This window comes from Zootoca vivipara, chromosome Z1 (genome assembly GCF_965207765.1).
Source record: "Zootoca vivipara chromosome Z1, rZooViv2.hap1.1, whole genome shotgun sequence".
NCBI lineage: Eukaryota > Metazoa > Chordata > Lepidosauria > Squamata > Lacertidae > Zootoca > Zootoca vivipara.
This window is the reverse complement of record NC_142583.1, coordinates 41,448,355-41,472,739: the sequence shown is the minus strand read 5'-3', so window position 1 is coordinate 41,472,739 and position 24,385 is coordinate 41,448,355. Positions and strand designations below refer to the sequence as shown.

General features: G+C 41.4%; 1 long non-coding RNA gene across 1 annotated transcript; it reads left to right on the top strand.

Moving 5' to 3' along the window:
- The first annotated feature begins 16,049 nt into the window (after positions 1-16,049).
- Positions 16,050-23,223, top strand: LOC148687354 (uncharacterized). Its single transcript, XR_015947905.1, has 3 exons — positions 16,050-16,328; positions 18,173-18,255; positions 23,145-23,223. It is a non-coding gene; the product is annotated as an uncharacterized LOC148687354 (long non-coding RNA).
- The last annotated feature ends 1,162 nt before the right edge of the window (positions 23,224-24,385 follow it).

Here is a 24,385-nt window from a genome sequence, read left to right as displayed (position 1 = left end):
TGGGATGGAGTAACATATTGACAATGCTATTTATGTAACTGACATAATTAATGTTGAAAATTATGTAGAAGAAGAGTTTGGATTTGGATTTGATATACCGCTTTATCACTACCCGAAGGAGTCTCAAAGCGGCTAACAATCTCCTTTCCCCTCCTCTCCCCTCCTCTCCCACAACAAACACTCTGTGAGGTGAGTGGGGCTGAGAGACTTCAAAGAAGTGTGACTAGCCCAAGGTCACCCAGCAGCTGCATGTTCAGGAGCGGAGACGTGAACCTGGTTCCCCAGATTACGAGTCTACCGCTCTTAACCACTACACTACTTAACCACTACACCACACTGGTGTAAGTAATGTCACTTTGTCGCAGCAGATAAAAAATGGGGGTGGAAGATGAACTGCAGCATAACAGAATCAGTGATGCATGCAACAAATACATGGGGAATGAAAAATGATGGCTTCTTACATTCTTATGTATGAGTAAGCCAGGCATCCCCAAACTTCGGTCCTCCAGATGTTTTGGACTACAATCCCCCATCATCCCTGACCACTGGTCCTGTTAGCTAGGGATCATGGGAGTTGTAGGCCAAAACATCTGGAGGGCCACAGTTTGGGGATGCCTGGAGTAAGCCCTTTTGAAAACAGTGGGACTTCCTTGAGTAAAAATGTGTAATGGTGCAATGGCTGTTCCTGAGGCTGTTCTGTTGCTTTCTGATATATATTTAAAGGTGGTGATAGAAGAAGCTCAGGAAGCAGGATCAGAAAGAAACAGCAGAGGTGTTAAGAATTCTCTAATGCCTCTCAGAAGTTTAGCCTAGTATTGGACCTGCTATCCTCTTCTATTCTGTCAATCTTTGCCAATCCATTTAAACTGTCAGACTTCAAAAGATTAAAAGCAGGGAGTCTTAAAGTAGGGTTCAGTTGTCAGCAGACAGGCTACTGTCATGAAAGTTAAAAGAAGAAAGATAAATTCATGGTCCAAAATGCCAAGAGTGACTGGGCCATTTATGGTTAATCTTTCCATTTGACAGTTGCATTAGACAGGAAAGATGAATCATACCTTTTCCCGTCATTCAAGTGCATTAACTGACCAGACTGGGTCTCCTGCCCACTGTAAGAAGTGAATGGAAATGTTTCGGAGCTTCTTCTTCTTCTTCTTCTTCTTCTTCTTCTTCTTCTTCTTCTTCTTCTTCTTCTTCTTCTTCTTCTTCTCCTCCTCCTCCTCCTCCTCCTCCTCCTCCTCCTCCTCCTCCTCCTCCTCCTCCTCCTCCAAAAAATGAAATGTAAAATTCATTATGCACTAGACCAGGCATGTCAAACCTGCGGCCCTCCAGATGTTTTGGACTACAATTCCCATCTTCCCCAACCACTGGTCCTGCTAGCTAGGGATCATGGGAGTTGTAGGCCAAAACATCTGGAGGGCCACAGGTTTGACATGCCTGCTAGACTATTCTGCACATAGCTTTGAAATCATTTGTCATGTTATATAACAAATATTTTGTACCTCATGCTAAACTTTTAAACTCAAACCTGATGAATTTGATCATTTCCAAGAATAGGTAGTGCTTTCTTGTGCCTTAAATGCTGGCAGCTGAATTCTTTATTTGTTTAATACAAGCATTTTTCCTCTTCAATCATATTTCTAGGGCAGTTTGCAAAAAGAATAAAACAATGACGAGGGGGTAAATACAATACAATAAAAGCCACAAAATTGCAGAAGCAGCATAAGAGAGTCATCAGGTTTAAAACTAAATATAAGAAGCTCAGGAGAAATGAAAGGTCTGTGATGCTAGAAGGACAAGAGTCTAGACAGTAGCTACTAGGCAAAACTTTCTCTGGGCAGAGCATTCTACAAATGGGGTGAAACCTCTGAGAAGGTCCTCTTCCTAGGAGCAGCTACCTCAACAAGGGTGAAGGGGACACCAGCACAAGTCTTAGTCAGTGCCAACACACAACTGTTGCTCTTGCTTCAAATTCACCTCATATTTTTGACCAACACTGAGTTATGCGCTGCCACTTAGCTTCCACTGAACATGAGTGATACACCCCAGGAAGACTTTGCCTACAACCTCTCCAGACAGTAGACTGTACAACATTTTGGGCAATAAGACCATATAGTTTTTTCACATGTCTTCCTCTAATTTATTGACTTTTGGTGCAAGATTTTACCAACAAAAATATGTATTTCTGCCCAGGAACTGCTTGAACTGGCTTTGAGAGCTTTGTCAGTGCTTCTGAGGGCAAAATAATACAGTCATACCTCAGTTTAAGTACACCTCGGTTTGAGCATTTTCAGTTTAAGTACTCCGCGGACCCGTCTGGAATGGATTAATCCACTATTCATTACTTTCAATGGGAAAGTTCGCTTTAGGTTAAGTACGCTTCAGTTTAAGTACTCCACGGACCGTCTGGAATGGATTAATCCACTTTCCATTACTTTCCATGGGAAATTTCGCTTCAGGTTAAGTACGCTTCAGGTTAAGTACAGACTTCCAGAACCAATTGTGTTTGTAAACCGAGGTACCACTGTATTAAGTCTCATTTTCACCAGCTGGAAGGTTCTTCAGCTTCATTAGCAATTTTAAATGTATGTACTTAACATAATGCTTTTTGAAGTTTGGCTGGTTTACTTTGGGCTACCTTTAGAAGAAGAGCTTTGCTAGATTAGACTAAAGGTCCACCTAGTCTGGCCTTCCACAGATGCCAGGTGTCCTTCCCCTTTTGGAAACCTACAACCTAAGGAAAATCCATTGTTAAGAAGTAATTATGTGCCTTCTATCAGCTTAGGCTGGTGACCCAACTAGGAAAAGGAAAACTTGTCTGTTTGGTAACCTCAAGGTTGAACTATAGCAATGCATGTTACACAGGGCTGCCCTTGAAAATGGTTTGCAAGCTTCAAATAGTACAAAATGCAGCTGCCCAACTGCTTGTAAGTTTGAGGTGAAATGTCATATAACACCAATTATTTTACAACTACACTGGCTGCCTATATGCTTCTGAGTGCAACTCAAAGTATGTACTAGCATTAACCTATAACACTCTTTACAGCTCACAACCCCAAAATCTTCTGGAAAACCTCCCCTGAAATGAATATACCCAAACACTTAGATCAGGCATCCCCAAACTTCGGCCCTCCAGATGTTTTGGACTACAATTCCCATCTTCCCCAACCACTGGTCCTGTTAGCTAGGGATCATGGGAGTTGTAGGCCAAAACATCTGCAGGGCCGCAGTTTGGGGGTGCCTGATTTAGATATTCTTCTGAAGGTGGTGACAAGGGAGGGGACCTTTTCAGTTGTGACTCCCTTACTGTGGAATGCTTTCCCCAGCAAGGTCCTCCTGGCATCTCTGCTGATGTCTTTTCAGCTCCAGCTAGGCTTATCTTTTCCACAGGCTTTTAATAGATGAAGTATACGTTTTGTCATGAGTATGCTGTCACAGCTTCCTGTGACTATTATGGGGGTTGTTTTGTTCTGTTTTTTTATGGCATAATGTGTTGATATTTATCGTTAAAATGTCAGTCACTTGAAGAACTTCAGGTAACAAGTGACTAAGAATTCCAAATTGCAACAGCAGCAGCAGCAGCAACATGCACAGAGTATGACCAGAAATTACTCAAGAGCACTGGAAGAAGCCTCTAGTGTTCCCAACTGCAACAGGTATACAACAGGAGTGAAGAAACTTGAAGAGATAAATATTGATATGTGCCCTCATGGAACCTTCAAGGGTCCTATGTCAGTAGTGGGTGTGGATAGAGGTGAAAGTGGGTGGAGCAATGCTTGTGACTCTTACATTTGTACAGTAGGCTTCATTCCAGCCATGCAAAAGTCATTACACACACCCCTTTTCATCCTCCATCCTGGTAAACGAGGCTGAAGAACATATTCCAATCAAGCAAAAGCATTTTAAGAAAGTGAGGAGCACAACCAATGTTAGGTGTGAACCCAGAGAAAAGAGTGTGAGCTGGTTTGCAAACTTGGCCCTGGGAGAGTACTGAGGGCCAGACTGAGAGACCTGAAGGGCTGCATTTGACTCCTGGCTCTGAGGGTCCCCTCATATGGTATACTGAAATTCCATTTCTGAAAGCAAAATATTCTGTGGCATATACTCAAATTGTTTGGAAATATAGCTGCTATTTTTCTCACTCTAAGAATACAGCTGGAGACTTTTATGTATGAGAACCCAAAATGTGAATGTGTAGGTGTCTTGCTGGAAGTAAAACTTGATATGAACCCACGCTGAAAACTATGCAAATGTGTATTTATTTCCATTTTAACTTAATATATGGATGAGGAGATTTACATTGCGTGTCAATTGCAGCCAAAGGAGCCAAAAGTCATTCCAATCCAACATAAAGCATAACCAGATTTTAACATGCATCCAGATGAGAATCGATTTATAGCTCAAAGCATTTCAAAATAACTCTGTAAAGTAAGCTGCTCTTATTATCCCAGTGTTGCAGATGGCAGCAACAAAAGTGACAATATAATGGCTTGACTAAAGCCACCTAGTGAGTGTACTGTTGTGGGTGCACTCACTGTATACCCACAATGTTGTGTTGTGGGTACACTTGCCAGCTCATTTGTAAAATTCTCATAAATCAAGCAGCATGTACAGCGACTAGATGAGCGTTTAACACAACTTGTCTCAAATTAAGTGCCCAGTAAGCATCTTTCTGAAACATATCTACCGTCTAGCCCCCTCGTGTGTTACTTGCATCAGGAAGCATGTGAAAAGAACTTAAAGGGGCGTACCTTTGGCCCTCCCACCCTGACAACATGTAGCTCCTCCTCTCATCTCTTCCAATTACACTTTAGGATGGAGCCCTGAGGTGAGGAAGCCCTTGTGTGTAGACCTCTGTACACTAAGGCTTCCCATGAAGCTGAAAGCCTTTATTGCTCAAGATTCCAGACCAAGTGAAGGTTGTACACAGGAATGGTGGGCTGTAGAGGCAGCAGACACAATCCTGCTTTCCCTCCTTGTGTTCAGTGTGCACACAATAATCATAGGAAATTCTCACACAAGAAAGGTGAAATTCTACGCACATGTACCTGGGAGTAAGTCTCATTGTGTTTAATAGCAGCAGCGGCTGAGCAGGCAAATCAATGTCTGGCATTTTACTTGCCAGACATTAAGAGAGCTCATGGCAGTTTCCACTATAATATTAGGCAATTATGTTTCTATTCAAGAAGGGGCACTTTCCTTACTACCTCAGTGAATGATTCATTCATTTATTTATTTTAAAAGGGCTGCCTCTAATATCGTGCACACAAATGATGTTGTTCCTTCACTTTCAAAATGTTTATTTCTGTTTTGCCTTCCCCCCACTTCTTTCTGGCACACAAAAATAAAACAAAACTATTAGTCATACCCTCAAACATGCTTCTCTGTGGTTTTATTCCAAGCAATTTAGTGAAGTGGCTTCACTGCTGCATGACTTAAGCCAACGTTTACCTCAAGTTAAAAAGGAGGAAACCAAATGTCATATGAAGAGAAAGTAGGAAAATATCAAATGTAGCAAACATGGGTGGTTACCGGCAGATCTGGGGAGCATCTTTTTAAAGACTTTACCTTTTGAAAAAGAACCCCCTATCACCTCCTGGTAACATTAAAGCAGCCTCTCTCTCTCTCTTTTTTGTTTAAGAAAACCTTCACCACTTGGTTCCATATATGGAGCATTCCATTTCATATAGATTTGCCTCCGTTGCGAGGCTAAACAATGGAGCTTCTATTTCCTGCCATGTTATTTTGTTTAATGTCTACCAGAGCTGTCATCTGAGCAGCCTCTTGGCCTGCACTCGAACAGGTTTATATTCCAGAAAGCCTCTTGCCTGCCCCCCCCACCTTCCTTCCCAATGGTGAAAATAAATCAATTTCATCTGCTAGTAGTTTGGGTTTCTTTTTTCTTCTCCTTCTTTTTCATTCCCTCCCCCCCCCTTTCTCCTCCCTCCTTTATGTGGGCCTCTTTCCACAATGCCATATGGCAGCTGAGAGAAAGCTAGGGCAATGATCTGCATTTTCATCGCTTAACAAAGGATGCAGTAGTGTCAAAGAACCTCATGAATGCATGAGACACAGTCATGTATAGAGAAGTGCTTCTAGCCCTGTCAAGGAGTACTAAAAAGAAACCCGATAGACCTGACATCGCTTCAGAGTACAGAAAGGCAGCCGTTCTCTCGCTGGCTCATCTCGCTCCCATCCGTCTTCCCCCAGCTCCCTCCTTCCCGCCTTCCCCTTTGGTTCCATGCCAAAATCCCATTAGCTCTATTAATGACATGTGGTCCGAAGTAAAAAGCGTGTGGCAGAACAAGAAAGGCACAAGATCAACCATCTAATCTATTCGTTTCTGATATATGTATCACGAGATAGAAGTGTTTCAGGAAGATATGTGTCACGCAGCCCGGCCTTGGGAGCTCAGGCAGCTACACAAACTCTCTGAGGGGTGGAGAAAGCAACCCAAAATGCTGCAAATGTATTTTCTCCTGTCTCCATTCTCCTCCACTTTCTTAATCCATAAAGCAAGATGGAGAACAATAATTATGAAAACTGGCAAGACTTCTCATACTTCAGTTTGAACTGCCAGCTTTGGACTTTGCCCCCCCACCCACCCACCCACCCCCTTCGTTCTTGACAGATTTTAGATATATTAAATAGTACCAAGGAAACCACAATTTAGTAAAGAGAATGTACAAAGCAGCATTCAGACAGTTGGATTTGTTTTTCCTCCTCCAAAAATCCCTCATATTTAAAGAAATATGACCCATTTTGCCAGACCAAATCTTACATTCTATACTAGTCATATTCAAATATTTGGTGCTGTTCAGTGAGAAGCTACCGAATGCCTTCAAAGGCTGGCGACTGCTTGAGAGAAAAGTTGCTTTGTTTCTCAACATTCTTCTTCCATTTTCGCAAGCTTACAAAATCTCCCGCTTGCCAAAGTAGTATTCTTGAGGGTGGGAAGACTTAGTAGCCACATAAACAATTACTTCATTGTGGAACTGACCCAAAATGCTTCATCAATAAGCACACTGGTGCTTTAATCATCTGAAAGTTTCAGAAACACAATCTTGCACATATTACAATTTTTTTAAAAAAAAAATGTGTTTCAAATTAGCACTGTAACCAAGAAGTCAAGCAGCAAACATATCTGCAGTTTATGTTGTTGTTGTTTAAAAGAAGCTGATTCACAGCAATCTAGAATCTTTTTTAAAAAAGAAAGAAAGAAAGAAAGAAAGAAAGAAAGAAAGAAAGAAAGAAAGATCAGAAGCTGACTTTTATAAGAAAGGAATGGCCTCTGTCTACTCCTGCTTTATAATATGTTACAGAGTATCCCCCCCCCAAACATCTGGACATTTGCTTATGTCTAACTCCAAATAATTTGGGGGGCAGGGAGCTGCTGTTGATTTCAAAGAGTCTCAATGGCAAAAGCAAGGAGTTGAATCATTCTGATGGAGCCTGTGCTCCAAAAGGCTGGATGTGTTTCTTGGTCATGGCAACCACTCTTAAAAACTGTCAGTTTGAGCTGAGCTGCACCAGAACAATCCAGCTATTCAGCAATTCCCTTTCTCTTTGAGAACATCTGTTTACATGGCCTATGTCCACTCTACAGGGTGTGGACATTTTATCAGCTACGCAGCCATGGAGGACAGCTTTAGGGCCCAACATCTTTTGTCCTCGTGATCTTTAGCATTCATGTGACACACAAGTTTGGGGATTATTTAACCATGGCATTAGGTCTTATGCAGTCTGCCTTTTGAACTGTTTTTGAAGGTCATGCTGTAGTCAGAATAAGCGTGAACTGCCAAGAGAGTCTATAACAAAACAAGATGTGCCAGAGCGCTTGTCTTTTACTACCTAGTGTTCCTCTCAGACAGACTTAGTACTTACTGTGATTGTGACATTTCCAATTGGTTTTAAATTTTAAAGACTGTAGTACCTTTGAGGGTCAGTCAAAAAAAATCAGTTTGAAAGAATCCCTCCTTGAGGCACTTTTTTTTATGGCAACATGGCTGTGCCAAATTTTATGTGAAAACGCCCCCCTTCCCTTCCTTTTTAGTCCTTTGTGGGGGGGGGTTTACCCCACAGTTTTCAATTACTAAATAGTATTCTCTTATCAGCCAGATAGTGATCTCAGTTCAATCAGGATGAGAGCAATAAATTTACTAGTGCTGCTCTGAATGTTCTCCAATAAACATTTTGCTGCAAAAGGGGGGAGAGTTTTAGTGTTGATGTTCCCCAGAAATCCCTAATGTTCTTCTTCTTCATACTCAATTAATGGTATTCGCAGCCCTTCTTAGCTGCTGCTCCAACATTATTAGCTAACCTTTTTATTATTATTCCCGTGACTGGGATTCCAGTTTGCCTGGGGTCAATTTGTGAACACAACAAGTTGGCTACACGATGACATCAAATGATCTAAAGCAAAGTAAAGATAGTGCTTCTTTCCTCAGTTTGAATTGGCTTCAGGGTGACACCACATAGCCAATCATATTTGGCTATGTGGTTGTGACCAAAACCAATTCAAAGTGAGGACAGAAAGTGAGGGACAGGGAGCATGGCAGAGTGTGGCATCATGTGGCATGGGACTGCACCACACTCCCTATGTCTCACACCTCTCAGTAAGCAGCAGTGACCTGTTGCACTGGGAAGCCAAGGAAGCAACAAAGCCCCACCCATGCTGCAAAGACCAGCCACATGCATGCATAGGGAGGCACACACTATGAAGCATGCATAGGGAGGCACACACACTAATTCATAATGTTGAAATGAATGGTCACAGGCCAGCACCAAGGTATTCCTCTGCATGAGGTAGACCAGGCATCCCCAAACTTCAGCCCTCCAGATGTTTTGGACTACAATTCCCATCTTCCCCAACCACAGGACCTGTTAACCAGGGATGATGGGACTTGTAGGCCAAAACATCTGGAGGGCCGCAGTTTGGGGATGCCTGAGGTAGACAAAAAGAAGCTCCCTGCCATTCCATGTGCAGAAGCCAGCAGGACTGGCTGTTGAAGCTTATCTTAATACTGGCAGCAGGATAGTGTCCCCCACCACACCTGAGAGCAACAGACTTGTTATGAGGGTGCAGGGTGGGTCATGTGGATGCAGTACATGGCTCTATCCTCCAACAGAAGGGTAGAGCTAGAGATGAGATTGCTGCTCCCTAGCATCTACTGACAGACATAGTACTGCCTTGCCTAATGGTAGGGCTGGCCCTGAATGCTTAAGCACAAGTATTAAGCACATCATCTCTTACAAGGTTCATGGAATCTTTTCCCTGATTCTGGCAACTCATCTCATTAAGTGGCACATAGGCAAAGCTGTTTTCTGGATGCTATCCTGCAAGATTTCCCACTATGCAGTGGGTAATACACAGTAGCAGAACAGCCATTAGAACTTGGGGCATGCAGGATTCAACTTTTATTCCCTCTGCATCCTTTACCAAGCTTTGTTGGTTTGCATTTTTTTAGTAACTGTGCTGTTGTAGTCACAATCATGGCCATAATTGTGATCACATGAGCAGTTGCAGGTGTCAGAAGTTGGGTTCATGCTAACCAAAGATAGCTCCTGCAGTCTAATCTTGTTGACACTAGCTATTAACAATCTCATGGCTTTTCATTAGCAGCTAATATTTGCATTTTAAAATAGTTAATTACTTAGGGGAGCTTTCCATGGTGTGAGTACCATGGAGATGGTCTGGGATTTAAATAATAATAATAATACATTCCTGTAGACATCACACTGCACTGTAAAGGATTTGGGGGGTGAGATGCTGGAGAAGCTTCAGCTAGAACAGGCGTCCCCAAACTAAGGCCCAGGGGCCGGATGCGGCCCAATCGCCTTCTAAATCCAGCCCGTGGACGGTCCGGGAATCAGCGTGTTTTTACATGAGTAGAATGTGTCCTTTTATTTAAAATGCATCTCTGGGTTATTTGTGGGGCATAGGAATTCATTCATATATATTTTTTCAAAATATAGTCCAGCCCCCCACAAGGTCTGAGGGACAGTGGACCGGCCCCCTGCTTAAAAAGTTTGCTGACCCCTGAGCTAGAATATGTGAAAGTAAAATGATACAATGAGAATTCACCCTTTGAAGAAGGACTTTGTGCTCACTATAAAAGTATGACAGGATTTGGGGCCCAGCATAATTTTGGGGGGTTTTAAGTCAAAAAAGAGGATGACAACCAAATAATAATAATAATAATAATAATAATAATACAGTAATTTATTCTTTATACCCTGCCCATCTGGCTGAGTTTCCCCAGCCACTCTGGGCGGCTTCCAACAAAATATTAAAAATACATTAAAACAGCAGTCATTAAAAACTTCCCTAAATTAAGTTGCTACAGATAGATCTACAGTGCTAGGTAAAAAAGAACAGTGATGTCAGACAGATATCAGCCAATGGGGCTTTTAAAAAAATATATTCACAGTTGCTAAGCTATTTTAAACCATGTTTTCTTGAAAACTACAGTAGTTAAAGCAACATTTCTTGTTCTTCTGCTTATTTAATATGTCACTGAATGCAATAACGGGACTCATACTGAGAATTAGGAGGAACTCTGTTCCAAATCAACCTCATCAATAGTTTTGGGCTGGGGTCCGAAGAAGGGAAAGTGATATAATTCAAATCCCTATAACTGAATGTGACCAGTCCTGACTAACTGTGGAATGCATTGCTATCCTTTCATTGTGATTAGTAGCCTCTACAGCCTCTGCCAAAACTAATTTATCAGTTTTATCCTGCCCTTCCTTCAAGGAGCTTAAGGAAGTATACATGGTTTCCCTGCTCACATTGTGATTGGGGTTAAGACCAAAAGATAATTACTCTGTGTGCTATGGACTGATGATTTGAATCAATGTCCCCTTGCCATTGGAGCCTTGCTCAAACCACTACACAACACTTACTCCCAGTGCACCTCCCATTATATTGGGCTACTTCCCATACTTGGTTGTGTCATGAATTGACAGCATGTAGTGGTGGCAGCCTAGAATGATTCCTGGCATAGAATTACTCTTTCCAGGCCTTTGGTAGCATGTGAAGGGGCCAGTGGGAACATAGGGAGCTGGCCCTGTCCCCTCAACAATGACACACATGCTGGCCGTGCTCCCAGCCAACACGTATCCGGCATCAGTCTGAAGGGATGTCCCAGTACTATGTGAAAAGAGATTCCAGCACATCAGGTGAAGCCCTATGAGCATAGAAGCAGCCCCCTTCAGACTGCTGCTGATCATTCACCAGCTGGAGAATATGACCCATATTCTCAGCAGTGTTTATGAGGGGTAGGGCTAGCCCCATATATTCCCAATAGTCCCTTCTGGGATTCGTCGGTACCAAATACCCAAGGCCAGTATGTTTTCTTTTTATTCATCACTGCCTATTCCTCTTGGACAAGCTCGCCTAAGTGACTCAGAAGCAGTTGACTCTGTTTTTTTCTATAATTACTACTGTGAACTCAGCAATGGTTGGAGCTGTGACTATCCCCTTCTTTTCTTCTCCCCACATTTATTTCTATTTTGGTGCTGCTGATGAGCAAGTTCACTGCTTTTTATGCAGGCCTGTATTGTTTTCTTTCTTTTACTGTGTCTGGTTTTGGAGGGGTATGACTGTTGCAGTTATAGTGTCTTGAGATTTGAACGTTCATATTTTATTGCCATTGCTATTCACAGTCAACTAAAGCCTTTCTTCTTTGTGCAAGAATTGTATGTGTGACTTTGAGAAGCAGTATTCACCATGTACTTTTCAAGACAATTTCCCAAAGTGACATGCTTTCATTGATTTATGCAGCAGTACAGTTCTGGTGCAGGTATAGCTATTGTTATGTGGTCACTGGGAAAAATCAAACTTCTGGACCGAATCCCATACCTGCCCTGAATCCTTAGTATGGGCTGATGTCTGGTGAATTTCATTTACTCAGTACCTGACTTGAATGTCTGCATGACGCTCTCAGGGTCCAATTCTACATTTCTATGATTCTATGTGTGGACATGGGATATTCTCTGATAGAGCATGGTTACAACTGCATCTCAGATTTGTTCCAGAATTGTATTGGCAAAAAATACTGTGACATCCTTTTCTCTAGCATGGTTCCATGTGTTCATGTGCGAAGCCAAATGTATTTTGGGTCTCTGTGTTGTGTTTCTGCTTGTCCAGCCCTTGGCTTCATTCTTGTTCATTTCATATGTTGTCTTGCTGTCATGATACAGCTCAATTAAGCAAGTTCTAAAACTCTTAAGGACGAGGTTAAATCTGGACAAATGTAAGTGCGCCTTCTCAACAACTGCAACAAAACTCATATTGAGTCATAGACAAGCAAACCTTAACTGCACATTCTGAAGGTCAGCCTCTACTCTTGCATACACACAATCATTTATAATCTTTGGCCCCCTTTCTCCAATACATTAATCCAAGACAGGCTACTTCATGTTGTCAAAGTGTGAATATTTGAATGGAATCAAAATTGTCACAATGCTTTCTAAAAACATTCCTATCCTACAGATAAGCATCAATGTTTGACAGTGGCACAAAAAACTCAAGCTAAAAAGCCCTGTCTTTTATTTCTTTCTCCTATGTGCTACTAAACCAGTTGTTGAGTTCAGACTTTGAAGCCTGTAACCAGCCACTGACTTTCTGCCTTTTACTGAAGCAGCCTCTTATGAATCTAAGCAGACAGAAAAATGCATTGTCAAAGAAGCAAGTAAGTTAAAGTTTTAAACTAATAAATGAGAAGGTGTTAGCTTCATGCCTTTGCACTGCTAGGGTCTCCTTCTTCTTTGTATTCTCTGCTGTTGCTCGGTCTCTCGGTCTCTCGGTTTGTTTTAGGGAGCAGAGTGCTCTGCTCTGTCAAAAGTGGCAGACTGGCATAAAACAGCAAACTTCCTTCTCATTGTTTGGATTAGCAGAGTGAAAGTGAGACCTCAGTGTGAAGTGACTTGAAAGAGGTTCATTGCCTGCCCGCATTAATAACTGCTGGAGAGGAACTATCTGAGAGAGACTGAGATGAGGGCAAATCACAGGGGTTTTAAGTTTTGGATTATAGAAACTTTCTTGCAATATATCGCTCCCACCCCTTTCCGTTCTTAGTCATAATTTCATACCGCACGGTCAAAATTGAAAGTATGGCACCTCAGGTCTGTATGGCTATAGCAATTTTCCCCTTGCTGGTAACAGATTCATTTCTGTTAAAATTCTATTACTCGGAGCTATTTCTCTCAAGGATTGTACAATTCTCCTGAAAACAGATCAGCAGCTTTCAGTATAATCTCACTTCGTGAGGTCCACTTCGAGTAAATCCTGCAACTAGATGTGACTAGAATAGAAAACTCCATTCCGTTTCCTCCTTGCCACCCAGTCAGGTTGTAATGAAAGACATTTGAAAGTTTTCTGACTCCAGGCCTAGTGTTAATCACCAGCTTTCTGTGAAAGAATGCCGTTAATGTTATAAACTTTTTTTTCTGGCCATGTCAGCCTGTGATATTAAGCAGAAACAGCAGGGGAAGGGTTATTTCTCAGATTGTTGGCTAAGAAATAAAATGGAAGGGGGAAGGAGTACAGCACTACTACAAGGATCTTAACACACAGTTTAATTAAAAATGCTTTTTTTCTTAGCTTTCATGTTTGTGGAAAACAGAACATTGTGCTCTGGAAAGTTCAAAGCAAGATGGAAAATGTACATTTTGTGGGCAATTTTGGAAATGTACATGTATGCCACATAAAGCTAATGTTATGGATTGGGGGGGGGGGATCGTCTGTATGTGAGATCCTTCAAACCCCTGAATCCAGTAAGTGTTAACATATAAGCTTGGTGATAGCCTAGGTGATGGACCATTAAGGGAAACAAAGGAAAGGGGCTCTGTGCATAGCTGCCAAGTTATCCCTTTTTTAAAGGGATTTTCCCTTATGCTGAATAGGCTTCCTCACGAGAAAAAGGGAAAACTTGGCAGCTATGGCTCTGTGTGAGACAGCAAATGAGTGAGGCTCCTTCCTCGACTCAGAGATAGTTAGAAGGACAAAGCCAGAGTCTGGAGTTGAGTTGTAGTGATAGGGGTCATAAGCAAACCAGCAAGCTGGGGAACTCAAAAGACAGAGCAATGTTTGATGTCTGTTTGAATCCAAGGCTGTGGCTATGAGAGAAACAAGGCCATTTTGGGTTGTTAATGATGTGCACCCCTTCATGGTAGGCTCTAATTGTATATACCAGGGGTGGCCAACTCTGAAGAGACTGCGATCTACTCACAGAGTTAAAAACTGGCAGTGATCTACCCCCCTTTGGGGTGTTCTGGTCAAAGTTCTTAAGCTTTTTTTAGGTAGGAGGAAAGCCTCGTTTTTAGGAGTTGAGATTTTTTTAGGAAGGAGGAAGCCCCATTTGTTAGGGGTTCAGGTCAGAGTTGCTGAGCTTTTCTGAGGTGGGAAAGCCCTGTTTTTTTGGGGGGGGGTGAAGGGTAAAATGTTGAGCATTTTTTAGGGGAGCCAAAGTTGTTGAGCTTCTTTGAGAGGAGCCAGTGATCTACCAGTGATCTACCACAGACATCCAGTGATCTACCGGTAGATCACGATCTACCTGTTGGACGTGCCTGGCATATACTGTATGTGCTATTTTTCTAGAAAAAAGATATGCCCGAGTTCACCATGAGCTTCTCCCTTGTTCTCTTAGAACTGCAATTTAGGGTCGCCATATGTCCTCTTTTTTCAGGACACATCCTCCTTTTCATGGATATTAGGGTGGGTCATAAAAAAAAAATCGAAAATGTTTCCTCCCTTGATCTTATCTCAGGCGTATAGTATAAACATAGTCAAATTTCAAATTTGGGACAAATCGGTTAATATTTAGACCCTGCTCCCACAGATTGAAATTTTGCCTCACTACGAGTGATAAAAACATAGTTTTTCATGTAAATTATCGGCATGTTTTATCTTAAATAAATAAATATTGCATAAAATAATAGTATGCAACTATTATTGCTCTACATAAAACCTTAAATTTATGTTTATTAGTTCACAATTTAACATACTGGGAATTAAATGAGTCAAATTCCTATGTTTTTATCACTCGTAGTGAGGCAAAATTTCAATCTGTAGGAGCAGGGTCTAAATATTAACCGATTTGTCCCAAATTTGAAATTTGACTATGTTTATACCATACGTCTGAGATAAGATCAAGGGAGGAAACATTTTGAATATATATTTTTTTAATGACCCACCCTAATGGATATATAAAGTGAGAGTCGTCATAGTGAGCCATAGTTAAAAGTAGAAGTCGGCAAATGTGTCCTCTTTTGTTGCTCTTCAAAATACGGCAACCCTAGCAATGGTGCCCACCTGAGAGGTGCTGGAGCTGAGCTCTGGTGAGCTCCGACTGGGGAAAAAAAGCCCTGGATATGTATATATAATAAATAAACCACTGTCTCTGCTGTGCCTCATTGCCCGAAGGAAACAGAAACACCGGTTAAGTGTCCAGAACCCCTGGAATCTCACACTGCTCAGAGATAGGGGTGGTGTGCAATAGCAGGGTTGAAGGACTGTGCCAATTAAAAATGCTCCTCCAGGGTAGAGGACTGAGTAATCATCGCTGTTCACCAGGACTGGTTCCAATGATATTCTAGTGCCTGACCTGTGCAAAAAGCCTCCTCATGAACAATGTAATTTCAGAAATCACAAGATTGCAGCTATGGTGTTGCATGGAGCATAAGACTAGACTTACCGTAGCAGAAGCACAGACCGCTTATATGAGCTGCTTGTTTAAGCAAGCGAGCTGATAGTTGTTCCAGATAAAGCATGTGAAGTACTTTAAAACTGTGGAAATGATAAGATGAATGCACCCAGATTGGCAACAGGATTGCAAATAATAAAAAAATATAAATATAAATATAAATATAAATTGTTTATACCCCACCCATCAGGCTGGGGAAACTCAGTGGTCCCACCACTGCTCCTATGCCTATTCAGTATGACTACTGCAAGAGCCTATTTGTGTAGAAACTGAAAATGCAAATACACTGTAAGCACAATCAGTTTTCCTGTACTTTTTTATTTTATTTTGGAGGTACACAGGCTTTTCCAGAACTTACACTAAGCAAGCAACAGTGAAGAGGTAACAGGGCTGATTCTCTTCCTCCCTGCACATCCTGCTTCCTCTGTTTACATACATACTGAAAACTAAAATACCACAACCGTACTGCTGCTGCTACTACGACTACTACAATTAGCAGCGTTATTATTATTAGACTGTTTTACTGAGATGGAGACGTGGCAGCTGAAGAGTGTATGGGACATCACACTGATAAATGTGAAAGCCAGGCAACCTGGAAAATCTGCTCAATCTGTTCACACTTGGGTGAGTTGCTGCAAGTACAAAATAAATAGCATTCTTCTAGAGCTGAGCTTGTGTGCTTGGACTAACAAATTTTGTTGGGCAGAAGAAAGGGGCATACATTCAATAAATGCTTTCCAAACTCTTAATTCAGCTTTCTTACTGCGACGCCAAGGCCGGTGCTGACACAACGATCACTAATGACCCCGCCATAGCCACTGTGTGGCCATTTGAAATCTGGCTAATGACTATCCTAACAGCCAGGGTTCTGCTTGTGTACTGATAGGGTTTAATTTATTATGTGTCTCCTTGCACAAGATTGGAAAATGTACCTGAAAATGATGGAGGCAGGCAAATTCTTTGCTGACACGAAATATCAGGAAAAGTTGACCAATTGGACCTGTAGATGCAGTTCTCCGTTGGTTCACTCATTGTGCTGGAGTTGATAAGCAGACCTGAAAATTAATTTGTAAAAATCACTGCCACAGGATGGGGTAAAGGCCACGACCTTAAATGACTTTAAAGGGGGTTTAGAGAAATTCATGGAGAACAGGGCTATCCACTGCTATTAGGCCATGAGAGCTAAACAGAACCTCAGAAGTAGCCTGCCACTGAAGACTAGTTGCTAGGTAACAGGCAATGCGGGACAGCTATTGCTTTCATGGTCTCCTGGAAGCATTTAGCTGGCCAGTGGGAGAAGAAAGGATGCTAGACTAGGTGAACCTTCAGTTGATTCAGCAGGTCTCTTTTCTAGCATTCTTACCTCTAGTTTAAGACACATTGCCATTCTATTTATTTATTCAGGTGATTTTGTGTGATATTAGGGTTGGAATCTATCAGTTTTAGTACTATCTGTTTCACATTTTCTTCCTCCATTATTTCACATCAGTTTGTACTTTAAAAAAATCATCATGAAAATTCAACGGCATTTAAATGGAAATTTCTCCTTAATAAACACATTTTTATATGCCATTTTGATTAATATACACATTTTTGCAAGCAATTTCCCCTAATGGATGCATTGCCACTGAGCCACAGCCCTTGCATTTCATATAGGAATTTGTACAGAGTAAATTCTTCAAGCATCCCTAGTTTGGTTCAATGGGTGGATTAGCATAAAAGCCACTGGTTGCAGTGCATACAACTGGGACGGGGAGGCTCTTCAGAAATTGCCCACAGGAAGAAAAATGACAAGTGCTAAATGTGAGAAGAGTGAGGCAACACTTTACCATCTAAAAGGCATATATTTTAGCTAACCTCTTTGAATCTGCCAGCAGACCTAGCAACTGTTGTAACAGTAGAGGTTGTATTCTCCAAATCTATGGCAAGCCAGCAGTGTCATGGCACATTCTTCCTCTACCCACATCAAACACACACAATGAACCCTGCATGAGTGTAGACTAAATGCACACTTCTGGAGCTACATAACAACAGTGAATTTTTGAACTTTTTAGGGAAGGGAGGGAGAGAAGGAAGGAAGGATGGCCAGAGGGAGGGATCAAATTGAATGTTTGTATACTCACCTCAACGGCACTCCTAGGTGCTTTTGTATTGGGATGCTTCCAGACACATGCATCTTGTGGGGTTGGTCCTTCCCATGCATGCAACGTGTTTGTTTGTTTGTTTGCTTGCTTGCTTGCTTGCTTGCAGTGTCCTCACAAAATGCAAGTTCCCATACCACATCCCCCAATTTCATCCAAGTTTATTCCTTCCATGGAAAAAATCCCAGTAAGTTTTAACAAGAACGACAGAAATGTTTCCAACAACACATTTGTGAGATCTGAATGACCCATATTGAGACCCCCATCTTGAAGCACCGCTAATGAAGGAGAGTTTCCTTAAATGTACAACCACTTTCTTCCATGCAGGCAAGGAAGATGAACTGTGACAAATGAATATGTCACCTACAGGGAGTAATTGGAAAAAAATTCTCTGTGCAAGAGGAAAGCAGGTAACTTGCATGCCAAGTACACTTGCTGAAATCCCCTCTTCTGAACAACTATTAATGGTGCAGGAACCCTGTCCTCATTTTTCAGCTGGCCACCCTAGAAGTAGAATAATATGTATTCATAAATGTACATTCCCCCCAGCATATACAACTTCATAATCTATCACTGTATACCTCCTGTGTCTACAAAAACAGCCAATTGATTTTAAAGTTATCTCAAACTTTTTTTTTAATCCAATACTGCTATCCCAGCAAAAGCACTGCTTCACTGAATGACCCAGGTCAATTCAATTAGTCTCCTGACAATGGATTCATTCTCCAGTTCCTGTAAAACTGGAAGGGAAAAAAGGAACAAATCACTGTAAATAAGATGCTGTATTGCAGATAAGCTGTCCTGAGTGTATATAAAATTTAAGATACCTTTTATGTCCACAGTACTGTTGTTTACTTTGGGGAAGTAATAAAATTCGGGGCTTGTTTAATCATAAAGAAACCACACCAGGAAAGCTCCAGAGCACAACTCTGCTGATAAAGAGATTGGAAATTAAAATAGAAGAGGTCAGGATCTGCACCACAGGTTGGCAACCTGAGGCCCTAGAGCTGCATGCATCCATCAGCTTAATTTTATGCAGCCCTCCTTGGCTTAATTTCAAAAGTTATCTGCTTCAAGCATTCAGTTCAGGCAGATCTGAACTGAGCAATTTGTCCCTCCCTTCTCAGACTACTGGGCTGGAGGAAGAGGGAGAGGGTAAGAGAAGGGTGTGGAAAAGAGATTTTTAAAAGAGGTGTCAGAAAGAGTGAGGCAGGCAGGGTGGCCACAAAACCTTTTTGCTTTGATCCTGCTCATATCTGCTTCAGCATATGACCCCTGACTAATTATTCCTGGGATCTATGGATGTACGACAGTATACATATCAAATCAATCTATCAATCAATCAATCCCATGACAGAAAAATGGCTGCCTCTTTCTCATCCAAATCCAGGGTGGGGAAACTCAAGTCTAGAAGTCAAATGTGGCACCCCAGGCCTCTATAATTTGCCCCTTCAGAGTCTCCCATGCCATACCCTCCTGGGGTGCTTTTTGGTGGTTGTGATGCATCCTTGAGCTGTGATAACATCTCTTTGTCTGCCTGGAAGCAGGATGGAGAGATGTGGTGTTAGGGTGTGTGTGTGGAAACTTGCAGTCAAACCTAACCTAGTTAGTATGTAACAGGGTGATCACAAAGTTCTAAATTACTAGAGTAGGTTCAGTGATGTCACATCCTCTCTTCTGACAATAAGGGAGGAAGGCTTGTTTCCTGTTCCTTCTCTCTCTCTCTCTCTCTTTCTCTTTCTTTCTTTCTTTCTCTCTTTCTCTCTCTCTTCATGCTGCAAGCAAGGAGGCAGACATGCGTTAACACTCTGCCTCAGACATTTAATCATCACTGCTACCGTAAGGACAATGCATGAATGTAAGTAAAGTATATTTTAAACCTACTTCACTGTGTAGTCTGTTTCTCTGCAGGAAGGGTAAAGGGGTCCAGCTACCTCAAGTAGTTGGAACATATTAAAAGTAGGTTTAAAGGTCTATTCCTATGCCTCACCAAATCTGCTTAATGATGGAATTTAAACTCTGCTACTGGGGCTCTTTAGGTGCAAGCTCAGCATCTTTAAAAACAGACACCAGCCATTTATTTCCTTTTGTTTGCTCACTCAAACATGCGGGTCTGTACAGGATTCAATATAGTTAATATATCCTCTTACAAATACCCATTAGTGTGTATGTGTGTAAACCTCTGGCTTTTGTCTAACTGGTATGTAACCTACTGTAGAAAGGAAAGACTCATGTCCACTACTCTACCCAGCTTTGCATCTTGGCCTGCCCACTATTGGTATGTGGCCCTTGGAAGCTTGCCCATAAGGGGAATACAGTTCTTGGGCTGAAAAGGGTTTTCCACCCTGATCTAAATGATAAAATCCATTGTCACTTACTTTACCACTATTTTCTAGTTTGGGAGGCACTGTCAGACTTCTGACCTCTGATCTAGCAACCTTGCACACTGTTCTTATAAGCCCTGTGTAGAACACAGGCCATGTAAAGAGGGGCAGAATCATACCTGCTGACCACTTGAGCTTCTGGGAGAGGAGCAGGAGCAGCTTGCTTCCATCTCTAGATAAGAGATGTTGATAACAGTCTTGACATTGAATGGGCAAGTGATTGGGCAGCAGTAACAGCAATGAGGGAGGGACTCACAAGGAGCACCACTATCACCCCAAAACCTGGAGCCAATACTGAGGACAATCAATCATAACACAGCCACTCTTTATGCAGGGGCAATTCCTATTGTGAGGCTTCCATTTTCTTCTCAACCTTCCCTCCATCACATTTCAGGATTTATTTTCCCCACCACCACCCTGTTCTAGATAGCCTTTCTCATGCCCTTTCTCATGCTAAGAAATGTTTCTGTTGCAGTCTTCCCTCTTCTGCTGCTTGCACAGTCTTTCCTCTCTGGGTTTGGTGTGTGCTTGATGCCCCCCTCTTTCCATCTCTAAATTTTGATTGCTGACTCTGTAATTCACAAAGGTCTGCTCCAACATCTGCTCAGTATAAATCACAACAGCCTGCCCAAACACCAGTATGAATATTATATGAAGCATGAGGCAGTAAAGCATGAAAACTACAAATCACTCAGAATCTGTCAATAATTTTAGTCTCAGGGATCCAGACAGGGAGAGGCATTCGGAGCTAGTCTGTGGCGCTGTAGCCAGATTTGCAAATAAACATTGTGCTAAGCATCAATTATTATTATTAGTTACCTTTTCTCTGCAAATTTGCCTTTCATTGGTCACCTCAGTGCATCGAAAGGTCACTATCATGCTAGCACAGATGGTAAAATATCATGTATTGCATGGTATTTTGGATTCCAAAAAAAGTTGGAAACAAGTGAGAATGAGGGACACTCTGTTACAAGCTTTTGTTGGCTAGACCTCTGTGGTGTAGTCCACATTGCAGAATTTGCTAATGCTTCTATGACATTTCATTGGGGAATACAGATTGCAAAAGTTTTTTGAAACCCATTATAAGGCATTTTTGTGTGTGCTTTTAGTCCTTTTGAAGCTTAAAATGTATTGTTCAGCCAGGACTCCTGTCTCTTTTCCTGACAATGTTCTGGCCCAGGTATAGGAACATGTAGCACTCCAGATGTTGTTCAGACTACAACTACTAGCATTCCTGACCTCTGGACATGCTGGACAATTTTGATCCAAATGGAAACAGGAGCAAAAAGTGCTGATTTTCACTTATCTGTCCCATGCCTGGAATGGAAATCAATCCAGGTTGGGATCCAGTTGTTACTTTTAGTCTGCAAATGTTACATAATTGATTGCAATCTGCCTCCTCCCAACTTTGCATTTTGTTTCCTTTACATTGAAATGAATGGAGTGGGATAACATAATAACAATTAATTACATAAAATGCATAAGTTACATAATTTCATCACAACGGACAGCTAGCTAACACAGGATGATAGTCAACTAAGTTTTACTCAGAGTAGACCTAGTGAAATTAATGGACATCAATAAGTTAGGTTAATTAACGTCAGTAGGTCTACTCTTGAGTGAAACTTGTTTGAATACCACCCATTTTTTAATAGAAAAACTGCTATGAAATGGAAGCAGTGCTGCATGTGGTGAATATAAAGTAGAATGAAAAGTGATAGGTTCTTACATCCCTAATGGAAGTTGGGACATTTGGTGGGTCAGAGGTTCCTTATTAATTTGCAAGATTTATACCATGCCCTTCAATAAAATTATCAGAGCAGCTTTCTATCTTTCCTTCAAATGTGTCATGGAGAGACGGACCAGCTCATACCTTGCCCACCAGTATCTGTGCTTTCAGCAAGACATTAGAAGAGCTCTTTATGCATAGGCACTTCATGCAATCAAGAGCTCCATTTGTTAATTCTGGGGTAGGATATATATTCTTGCTAAATAATCACAATATCACAGCCTGTGGCCTAAATATTCCCCTCCCCTAGGTAAGATCACACAATTTGTTATTTATAAGTTCAGAAATTTAGCAAACTAAGCCTCCAGTATGGTTTAGAATAAATTTTAGATGATCACTATATATGTATACAGATATATATATATATATATATATATATATATATATATATATATACACACACACACATATTCCACATATATATATCTATAAAATGTAAGTGCAGAGCCTTATTTTCTCTCTCTCGTTCTTCGGACTGAAATTACCTGTGTTTGTTTTCCTCTAGACATTACAGGAAGTGAATGGGTTTTTCATTAACTCCATCTGGCTTGCAGATGTCATTTATGGTTACAGCCAAAAATATGTCTCTCTAAAATCTGCTATCAGGATACTCAGTCATTTTTACAACTGGTCCAGAAAGTTCCTGCATACATTGGTGATGTTCTTTTTTCTCTTCATTTCTCATGGAAAGTTGCTTTGATGACTTATCCTTCTTTTCTGCTGCGGGTTCACTGATGATATAAGAAAGAAGTGGGGTGGGGAAGACCATTAAAGCCACTGCTGAACTTTGCATGAATGCATACTGAGAGCATAATGAAAAATATTGTGCAGGACCGGCTAAAACAAAGGTAAAACTCAACAATTGTGAGATCTCTTGTGATGGATCTAATTTCTGCAAAACGGATTCAGCAGCCTTGCTTGATGCAAAAATCCTCTGTGGGCTGAACATCAGTTATTCAGCAGCCCTAGATTTGCACTTGGTGTAAAATTAATCATAGCACTGAAAAAGTTACTGTATTTATAGCCAGGCAGTCTTACTGGTTAATGTTCTCAGATTAGAAAACAGAAAGTTTTCTAATATGTAGGCTTCACCCTTTCACCTTTCAAACTTCTTGTTTTCCAACAGGGTCTAGCTGCTGGAATTTAAAGAAGAACATTGGGCCTTGCAGTGGTGAAGAATTAATAGTGCACCTACCATTGCCTGGTATTTTCTTTCTTTTTAATAAACATTTTTATTAGATTTTCCAATTTAAATATCTAATCCATTTTCAAATTATACAAATATCAATTAAACAATTAATCCAAATCTTCTGCCAAATTATACAAATTTAAATTTGACTTCCCATGCTTCAGACTCAGAAAGCCCTAGTCCTCTTATAGTCACTGCATTTCTAATCAATATAGTCCAGATCTTATCCAATAATCTATTAAAATCCTTCTATCTTCTTTCAAGCCCCTGAGTTATTCGAGCAAGCAAGTTTGACCAAACCGTATATGTTTCTGTGTGAATTTATTCCTATGATTCCTCTGTAAATTAGCACTGTCTCTTCGCATGCTGGTATCTTGCCAAGTCCGTCCAGAAATCCAAAGATCCTTCTCACAGCCAGCAGCCACCATCTTCGAGCAGTCCCCATGAATCAAATCTTTAAGCCTCTGTGATGATTTTTCCAGATCGCTATTCCCATTGCCTGGTATTTTCATGTGGCATTGGTTCTACCTCTTTCTTTCTGGAAACCTAACAATGATTGTTGGTAGCTGATGAGAGAGAGCTCAGTCTGAGAGTTCGACATGTTTGGAGAATCTGGGTCTGTCGGCTTAGCGGGCAGAAAAAAACAGCAAATAGTCAGACAATGACAGACAAGGAGTGGAACTGGAAGACAGATCTGTGTTGAAGTTAGACGCAACATCTCAATATACTGCAGTTTGAAGGCAGGAAACATAAGCTGCCTTATACAGTGGTACCTCGGGTTGTGGACCCGATCCGTTCCGGGGTGCCATTCGCAACCCAAAAAGTCTGCAACCCGAGTGGTGCTTTCGCGCATGCAAAAGCGCATGGCGAAACCCGGAAGTAAATACTTTCAGGTCCACTGCGTTTGTACCATGAAAAAATGCAACCAGCAGTGGACGCAACATGAGATATTACTGTATTGAGTTAGACTATCAGCTCCCCTGACTACAGCAGTAGCAGCTGAGGTGGTGCCCACCAAACATTATTTGACTACAACTCTCATCACCCCCAGCTTTTAGCTATTCTGGGGCTCATGGAAGCTGGAGTCCAACATCTGTAGGATATCACAACATCTTTCCCCAATCTACACTGACTGACAGTGACTCTCCAAAGTTTCAAACAAAGTCCTTCTCCTGCCA